Raw genomic sequence first — 8,614 nt, 5'->3', positions numbered from 1 at the left:
GGCACTGTTCATCATCATCTCCTTGTTAATTGTCCTGGGTGTCTCCAATAAACTGGTGAAGTGTTGCAAATCTGCTGAAATTCAGGTCTCAACTGAGACATATATATCAATTAAGTATAGTGCTAAATATGGGATCAAATAAAATGGGCAGAAGAGTCATGTTTGGAGAACCTATAAATGAGTCTAACCCTGTTGCACAGGGGGGCATAAATTCCAAAGTAAGGCCACTGACAGGGCACCAAATTCCTTAGCTGTCTGCCCTGCTTATGCTTTCTGATATCTCTAGAATCCTCAGGAGCCCCACTACTTAAGGTACTGTTTACCATGGCCATTAATGAGATCCTTCTGAGACTTGGATAACCATAACCTCTGGAATGGCTTCCCAAATCACATTGAAATCTCTTAGCCATAAAAACTCATTTTTACTTACCATTTCCTCCTTTTGATCAAGGGTTTTTTCTTGCTGGTTGGTGCTTGGCAATAATCCCTCAATGCCAAGGAGGCTTATCCCTAGGAGGCATGTCGCACACTGGGGATGAGGTAGTGCATTTATATGTAAGTTTAGCTTAGAGAGAGGCCACATTTGACCAACAAGGAGTCTTTCAGGAGGTAACTCTTAGGCAATATACAATATAGGCTAAATTTTAACTTCACAAGAAAAAGTTAATAAGTACAATCATCATTGTGAAGGTCCTGGTGTAATGGACTTTCTCCCTTCACTAGATATTGCCCTTGTGATCAGGGGGATCTTGATATCCTTTCAGAGAATGTAGAGAACCACCAGGATGGGAATTCAGTACTCATTCGGTTATTTTGTGAATCTCCAGCCATTGAGACAATGTTCCATGAACACTTGAACATATTCATTAGAGGCATGTCCCAGGCAAACTCCTACCCATGCATCGCCACATCACCGTACTAAGCACCAGAGATCCTCCCCCACCAATGCTGTGACCCATCTGTGAACCAAAAGCTCTTGAGAAATGAAACTAAAGCAATAACAAAATAAAATTAATAAGAAATGGAAAAAATAATTTAAAAACCATTCTTGACTCCCACCCCAGCCCCTGGTAACTTATATTATAGATTCTAACTCTCTGGGTTTTATTATTCTAATTATTCATATCAATGAGATCATACAAAATGTGTCCTTTTGTGTCTGTCTAATTTCACTCAACATAATGGGTCTTTCTTTAAATAGGTTCATGCCATCTGTAAATAGTGAACATTTTCCTTCTTCCTCTCCAATTTGATGCCTTTCATTCCTTTTTAGTAACTAGCTTCTCTAGTTAGAATTTCCCGTATTATGTTGAATAACAGTGATGACAGTGTGCATCCTTGTCTTTTTCCAGATCTTAGAGGGAACACTTACAGTTTTTCACCATTGAGTATGATGTTAGCTGTGAGATTTTATATATGCTTTTTATTATTTTGAGCAAGTTTCCTTCTTTTCTTATTTTTCTAGGTGTGTTTATCAAGAAAGGATGCTGTGTGTGTCAAATGCCTTTTCTGAATCAATTGAGATGATCATGTGTCTTTGTACCTCATTTTGTTAATGTGATGTATTACATTAATTGATGTTTTCATGTTGAACTACTCTTGCATACCTGGAATATAAAGCCCACTTGATCATGGTGTACATTTTTAATGTGCCATTGCATTCACTTTTTTCATATATTGTTGAGGATTTTATATATATATCAGAGAAGTTGTGAGCTTACAAAAAAAATCATGCATACTGTGCAGAATTACCATACATCTACCCTTCACTGACAACTTGCATTTTTGTGGAATATTTTTTGCAGATTATAAAAGGATATCATCAGACTATTTCAACTAATGATGGTCCATAGCTTACATTTGGTATATTTTTCCATACATACCCAATTATTAACACCATATATTAGTATTGTGCATTGCTATACTTCATGAGAGAAATTTCTTATATTTGTAGTGTTAGCCACAGTCGATCTTACAGCACATGATTCACTGTATTATACAGTCCCATGCCTTATAGAATCTATCCAAAATGTACACTTTGTGGCTGTCACTTTTATCACAGTGTTGTGCAGTCATTGTTATTAGTCCAGAAGAAAAAAATCACATATCCCCATATTTGATGAGGATTTTTGCATCTATATTCATAGGAGAAATTGATCTGTAACTTTCTTTTACTTGTAGTGTCTTTATCTGACTTTGGAGTTATAGTTATGTTAGCTTCATAGAAGGAATTAAGTGGAGTATACTTTTGTTCAATTTATTGCAAGACTGTGAGCAAGATTGGTGTTAATTCAACCCCCATAATTTCTGTTATGTTTCTTTTTACATTTTCAAATTCTGCATTATGTTCACACATTGCTTTTTTACTCTCCTTTAGCTCTATATCCATATTATCCTTCATCTCCTCGAATTGAATAGATTTGTTTAAACTTCTTTGATTAATTATTCCAAATGCAGCATCTCCTTTGACTTCTAATTCATTCAACTTAATGAGCCATATCTTATTATTTCCCTGTATATTTGTAATTATTTATTATTGACTGGGCATCTGATTCTTTTGATTTGTTATCACTGAAGGTCAGTTTGTCCCTCTTGTCTAGGGTATTATTGTTGATTGGCTTTGTGTTAAGGTGTTTCTTTATTGCTTGGCCCAACTTATTCCCAATCTTTATTAATAACCTGTGTCCAACTGTTAAGATTTTCTCAACTCTTCTACATCTGTTTCTTGCCCTAAATATTTGGTACTATTTTTAAGATTGTACTTTTGTGTAATTATTTTACCTCCAGGAGAAAACCTCCTTTCCTCTGCTTCTTCACTGAAAATCTTGATCTAACTGAACTAACAGACATTAGTTTTCATGAAGATTTTTCTCTCCAGCTTCTATGATTTGTTTTAATTCTGTCTTTTACCAAGTTTCCCATTTTTCCTACACTATTATGTTCTGGGAACAATCCTTTCTTACAGCAATGCAGTTCCCCGAAACCCCTTTTTTATAAGAACTTCCTGCTCTGCTTTCTTGCCCATTAGGTAACTTGCCCCAGGGACCCAGATTGGTTCAATCCAGAGGGATGGATCAATTGAGAATTTCTGTTTGCATTTAGGTGACACAATTTCCAGAGACTGGATCGAGTATTGTCAAATATTCTGCCACGATCTCTCTCTCTTTTTGCCCAGTGTCCCCATTTTTAGTGGTACTCCTCAGCAGATTATGTTCATCCTGGGTCTCTGCAGAATTGTGTCCCTGTGCCTAGAGATGCATGGGTTTCTATTTTGCTGCTGTAAATGGCTCTATGGTCTGCATTCATGACAAAAGGACCTGGGATGCATTGGCTCTGCACAACTCCCACACTGTAGACAAAGTGAGAGGGGAGGACATAGATTGACAAGTCTGGGAAGAGAATCTCCCACCTGATATTAGAGATTATTTTTCCTTTCATTGATTCTGCATTTGGGGAAGAACACAATCATACACCAGTATATTCTATTGAAGTAGGATTTGCCCTCTATTTTTTTATTGATTCTGTGAGGTGATTTTCCCAGGGGAATATCTTACATTGCCATATTTAAGATATCACTCTCATGATGATGGAGGAGGTTGTTGTTATGGAAGGAGTGGGGTGAGGGGGGGGTGGAGGGGTATATGGGGACATCATATTTTTTCAATGTAACATTTAAAAAATTAAGACAAAAAAAAGATGTCACTCTCTCCACTTACCTTTTTGTCATTATTTTCTAGCTCATTTGCATTATAGTCATAAAACGTCTGCAATTTCTAACAAACATACTTTGGAATTTTGTTAAGACTAGCTCATTTGCTTGATATGGGGGTAATTTTTATAAATATTCAATGTGGAATTTGAGAATTTTTCTCTAGTTGTTGGTTGCAGCATTCTACACTGAAGGAAAATGCCATAATGCAAGGGTGAAATCCAAATAATTCAGTCACTTAATTATTTTATTTTATTCTATTTTTTTGTCTTGGAGTGTTTATTTTTTAATTTAAAAAATTAATACACTTTTTTGTTTTTGTAAAAAGAAAGTTAAATTGCATAAATGTTATACAAAAAATATAGAATGTTCCCCTATGCCCTGCCCCTTAACCTGCCCACATTTTCCCATATCAACAACCTCCTTCATTAGTGTGATACATTTGTGAGAATTGATGAACACATCTTGGAGCTTTGCCAGTCAATTATGATTATAGTTTACATTGTAGTTTACATTCTCTCCCACACATTATTGCTAGTTATTACATGATATTCAGTGGTTAGTACCTGTCATTGCAATGTCATTCAGGATAATTCCCACATTCTGAAAATGTCCACATATTATAGCTATTTTTTCCTCTCCCTCCTCTCAGAACCTCCAGTGGCCACTTCCTTCACATCCATGATAAATGTTCTTCTATTGCTAGGATCACAACAAGTCTACAGTAGAAAAACTGTAAGTCTATACTAGTCCATCATCCATTCCCCAATCCTGAGGATTCTGTGATTATAATAACCACTCCATCTCTAATTTAGAGGGGGGCTTACATCCCACAGGGCAGATGGGTGGGACTTTCTTGCTTGCAGTTGCAGACTCTCTTCTTTGAGATGGTCGTTATCAGTCATGACTTCCTTGTTAGTTGCCCTGGATGAGACCAATAAACTGGAGAGTAGGTGTTGCAAGTCTGTTGAGATTCAGGGTTCAACTGGCATATGGACAACCCAAATATTTAAGTCTCTTGGACATACAACCACCAACTCTAGTAATAACTATAGATTCAAATAGTGGGGCAGCAGAGCCATGTGCATGGAAAACATGATTTAGTCCAACTCTATCACACTAAGGAGTGTAAATTCCAAAATAGGGCCCACTGGCAGGTGCCAAACTCCTGAGCTGTCTGCCCTCTCTATAATGTCTACATGTCTCAATCACAACAACTACTCAGATAATGAATTAGAAGAGATTGCAAGGAGGTTCACCATAGAACTAGCAAAAAAGGTCTTTATTTGTCCTGGTGTTGATGTGTCTGCCTCAGGCATGGGCAATGGTGAATGCAAGATGTCCTGCATTGCTGACACCTAATCCAGCACAATAGGGCTCTTTGATATTAATGCACATGCCTGCAATACTGGTAAACCCGTTAGTCAAGGTAGGAATGAGGATTACACCTCTGCTACTGGCCGTGGTGTTTTCCATGGGATTGAAAACTTTCTCAATGAAGGGTCTTACATGAATATTTTGGGAATGGCACAAGGGATTGGAGATAAAGCATTTGCTCTTCAGGGATTTGGTCATGAGGGACTGCACTCTATGAGATATATACATTGTTCTGGTGCTAAATGTGTTGGTGTTTGTGAAGCTGATGGGAGCATAAGGAATCCAAATGGTACTGAACCAAAGGAACTGAAAGAATTTAAATTACATCATGGATCAATCCTGGGATTCCCCAAGGCAAAGCCCTATGAAGGAAGCTCTTGGAAGCAGACTGTGAAATACTGATCCCTGCTACCAAAGAGAAGCAGTTGATCAAATCCAATGCATCCAGAGTCAAAGGCAAGATCATTGCAGAAGGTGCCCATGCACCCACAACGCCAAAAGTTAAGATTTTCCTGGAGAGGAGCCATATGGTTATTCACGATATCTACTTGAATACTGGGGGAGTGACAGTATCTTACTTTGAGTGAAGAATATAAATCATGTCAGCTATGGCTGTTTGGCTTTCAGATATGAAAAGGATTCTAACTACCACTTGCTTATGTCTGTTCAAGAGAGTTTAGAAAGAAAATTTGGGAAGCACCGTGGAACTATTCCTGTTGTTTCCACAGCAGGGTTCCAAGACAGGATATCAGGTGAATCTGAGAAAGAAATTGTGCACTCTGGTTTAGCTTAAACTATGAAACATTCTGCCAGACAAATCATGCACATAGTCACGAAATATAACCTTGGCTTAGACCTAAGAACAGCTACCTATGTCTACGCCATTAAGAAAGTTGTCAGGGTATACCATGAAGCTGGTTTGACCTTCAAATAGAGTGATCTTCAGTGCCTTCTTCATCAGTCACTGCTGCAAACCTATCACTAGTTTACATGAACCACATAAATCTCTTTCTCTCATGACTTATTATATAATGGACCATTCTTAACAAATCATCCCTAAACAGCCTTTTAAGAAGAATATAATGATTAGAAGCTCATATACAAGCTGTTGAGTGTGAAAAAGTAGAGATTGCTTGCACCAGAGGGAAATTTTGGCTGTTTTAAATTAAAATAAAAAGTCTCTTCCATTTGGCTCTGCTGCCTTCCTCTATGACTGCTCAAAATGATAATTATCTGTTGTTTGGGGTGAGCAACTGTTGTCCAAAAGCTGTCAGTTGCTTGCATTATTTTCCTCTAGCCAAGTTTGGGATATGCTGTAACTTTAACACACTTAAGAAATGTGTGTATGGCATTTTCAGAAGGTGGCATGGTCCTAAAGTGAGTTATTGGTATTTCATATCAGCAAAATAACTTAATTTTTCAGATTGCAAACAAAAATAAAAATTTCTTTTTATGCCTTTAACAAAGTAGTAAGCCTAACTTTGACTCAAGTAGTCAATGCCTATAAACATGAATGAAAAAACTAGTGTTTTTATTACATAAAACAATAATTTTAGCTTCTGAGTTTTGTATTGTTGTCCAACACAAATAAAAAGCCAGATGAAGAACTAACTTATTTTCATAACTGCAGATGAGGAGGCTATTTTTGTTAAGATTATCTGAATTTGCTAAATAAAACCATGATACATAGTCCAAAGAATGCAGCAACCTCCTTATCATGTTAATTAACTTCTCTTTCAAATATCTACTGAGTTGACTATGAACAATAATTCAAGTAGAGTAATTAGAAAAAACACTTTGTCTCCTGGTTTAGAGCCTGGATGACAGCTCTGAGCATTGCCAATCCCCACAGCTCTCCTGAATTTGTACTCCTCTTCTTTCAGAGGCCTTGCATTCTGCACACAAGCTTAATTAACAAAGTGGGACTTAAAACAATATTGGATTGCGTATTTGGGAGTTAATTGGTCTTGAAGAGTATGTCCCAATGAAATTCTAGATTCATGCAATGAATGAGTTTTTTAAAAATAATAATACCTTTACAGAAATTTCTAAGTAATTTCTGCATGACTTAACCTGGTGATAAAAACATTTTTTTTTAATTAAGGGAAATATTTTCAGAGAAACAACAGCTGAGGGCATTTGGCACTAGCATACTTGTACAATAGAAATACTAAAGAAATTTCTTCATATAGAGGCACAATGCTCCTGAATGGAAGCTCTGAAATAAAAGAATGAATTAAGAACAACTGCAAGTTTGATCATATGGGTAAATTTAAATGAATATTTATTTCTATAGTAACAAAGTGTCCTAAGACATTATATATCTACATGCATATACCCATATATACACATTTATATGTATAACCACACATAAATAGGTACACACATACATATATAAAATCAAAGCATATGACAATAAAAGCTCAAAAGTTTGGAGGGTATAAAAGGTGTTAAAATATGCTAAAATCCTTACATTGTCCAGGAAGTAGTAAAAGTACTCATTTATATGATGTATGTGGTAATATCGAGGTAACAACTAAGTAAAAAGTGAAAGTTTCTTTTCTAATAGGTGGGCGGAAAAATCAAGCGACAAAAGTAAAATTGGTTAATCCAAAATAAATCAGGAAAGGAGAGAAAAAAGAATATAGAGTAGGTATGATAAATAGAGAACAAATAGCAATAAGAGTATTTTAAATCCAACTATATCAGTAATTGTATTAATTGTAAGTGGATTAAATACTCTGACTAGAAGAAATTATTAAGTAAATGCTGCTTAAAAGAAAAACAACTTTAATACCAGGTATAGAAATGTTGACAGTAAAATGATGAAAACAGTAAAAGTGGAAGCTTATAAGGAAGCAATAGGAACTCTTACCAGGGTATCACTTTCCATTCCCAGGAAGAAATGTTAGAATTGGAGAGGTAAAGCATCATGAAATTATTCTAGTAGTTGTCACTTACAACCAATTCTAGTCTGGCCACATGAGACAAGGTTGTTGTCTGAATCAGAGTTGCCCAAGGAATACATATAGTCTAGTTCAAAAGCACAGAAATAGTATTTTGAGCAGCTATTTCCTTTAGCTCAAACATGCAATGTGGTCATGGGTTTGGAACCATCAGAGGAAGAAAGAGAGAAAGGGGCAGGAGGAGGAAGAGATGGGGGGGTGGGGGGGGGGGAGAAGAAGAAGGAGAAGGAGAAGGGAGGAGGGAGAGAATGGAGAGAGGGAGGGAGAAAAAAAGGCAGGGAAGAGAAAGCAAGCAAACAAAAATCAAAGTAAATTTTGTGAGGCTGGAAAGACAGGTATATCAAAGCATCATGGCCTAATGCCACTAAAACTTCCAGTACCCAGAATCTCTAAAATGGTTCCACCTTTACCATCCCTACTTTTACAGTAAGATATACATTCACCCAGTTGAGCTAGGTAGCACTTCATTATTTTAATGTCCTTAATAAAAATGTTTTAAATTCCCATTCTAAATGTCCAATTAAGTCCTTGCCCTATAGATTTTTTTTTTTTTGGTTCTTGC

The 8,614-nt window shown here is 36.4% G+C and overlaps 1 pseudogene; it reads left to right on the top strand.

Annotated features, from left to right (window-relative positions):
- The first annotated feature begins 4,900 nt into the window (after positions 1 to 4,900).
- On the top strand, positions 4,901 to 6,020 carry LOC101420584 (glutamate dehydrogenase 1, mitochondrial-like; annotated as a pseudogene).
- The last annotated feature ends 2,594 nt before the right edge of the window (positions 6,021 to 8,614 follow it).

The sequence above is a fragment of the Dasypus novemcinctus genome, chromosome 12, assembly GCF_030445035.2.
Source record: "Dasypus novemcinctus isolate mDasNov1 chromosome 12, mDasNov1.1.hap2, whole genome shotgun sequence".
NCBI classification, from domain to species: Eukaryota; Metazoa; Chordata; class Mammalia; order Cingulata; family Dasypodidae; genus Dasypus; species Dasypus novemcinctus.
Note: the sequence above shows the minus strand (reverse complement) of the source record. Positions and strands in the feature narration are given on the sequence as shown.